Below are 1,668 nucleotides of genomic sequence, written 5' to 3'. Positions count from 1 at the left end.
TATTGATCGAGGGGGGGGGAGAGAGAGAGGGGGGGGAGATATCTCGATTTCCCCACCTCCATCTCCCCCCACCTCCAATCCTCCCCCCACCTCCATCTCCCCCCACCTCCATCTCCCCCCACCTCCATCACCCCCCACCTCCAACTCCCCCCACCTCCAACACCCCCCACCCCACACCCCCCACCTCCATCTCCCCCCACCACCACCCCCCCACCTCCATCACCCCCACCACCAACTCCCCCCCACCCCATCACCCCCCACCACCATCCCCCCCCACCCACCACCCCCCCACCCACACCCCCCCACCCCACCCCCCCCACCACCCCCCCCCCACCACACCCCCCCCACCACCCACACCCCCCACCCACCCCCCCACCCCACCCACCCCCCACACCCCCACCACACCCCCCACCCCACCCCCCCCCACCCCACCCCCCCCACCTCCACACCCCCCCACCACCACCCCCCCCACCACCACCCCCCCACCCCACACCCCCCCACCCACACCCCCCCACCACCCCCCCACCACACCCCCACCCACCCCCCCACCCCACACCCCCCACCACCACCCCCCACCCATCCCCCCCACCCCACACCCCCCCACCACCACCCCCCCCACCCCACCCCCCCACCACCACACCCCCCCACCCCAACCCCCCCCACCCACCCCCCACACCACCCCACCACCACCCCCCCACCCACCCCCCCCCACCACCACCCCCCCACCACCATCCCCCCCCACCCCATCTCCCCCCACCACCATCCCCCCCCACACCCCCCACCCACCCCCCCACCCCACCCCCCCACCACACCCCCCCCCACCCCACACCCCCCCACCCCAACTCCCCCCACCCCAACTCCCCCCACCTCCAACTCCCCCCCACCACCATCCCCCCCACCCCACACCCCCCACCTCCATCTCCCCCCACCACCACACCCCCCCACCTCCACCCCCCACCCCACACCCCCCACCCCACTCCCCCCACCTCCATCCCCCCCACCCCACACCCCCCACCCATCACCCCCCCCACCATCTCCCCCCCCACCCACCACCCCCCCACCATCCACCCCCCCCACCCATCTCCCCCCCCACCCCACTCTCCCCCCACCCATCTCACCCCCCACCATCACTCCCCCCACACCATCTCCCCCCACCCCATCTCCCCCCCACCCATCTCCCCCACCCATCTCTCCCCCACCCATCTCTCCCCCACCCAACTCTCCCCCACCCAACTCTCCCCCCACCCACTCCCCCCCCCACACACCCCCACCCACTCACCCCCACCCATCTCTCCCCCACCCACTCTCCCCCACCCATCTCTCCCCCACCCATCCTCACCCACCCATCTCTCCCCCCACCCATCTCTCTCCCCACCCATCTCTCTCCCCACCCATCTCTCTCCCACCCATCTCTCTCCCCACCCATCCTCATCTCTCACCCACCCATCTCTCTCCCCCACCATCTCTCTCCCACCCAACTCTCTCCCCACACCATCTCTCCCCACCCATCTCTCTCCCCACCCATCTCTCTCCCCACCCATCTCTCTCCCCACCCATCTCTCTCCCCACCCATCTCTCTCCCACCCATCTCTCTCCCCACCCATCTCTCTCCCCACCCATCTCTCTCCCCACCCATCTCTCTCCCCACCCATCTCTCTCCCCACCCAT

This window comes from Narcine bancroftii, chromosome 13, assembly GCF_036971445.1.
Source record: "Narcine bancroftii isolate sNarBan1 chromosome 13, sNarBan1.hap1, whole genome shotgun sequence".
NCBI lineage: Eukaryota > Metazoa > Chordata > Chondrichthyes > Torpediniformes > Narcinidae > Narcine > Narcine bancroftii.
Note: the sequence above shows the minus strand (reverse complement) of the source record.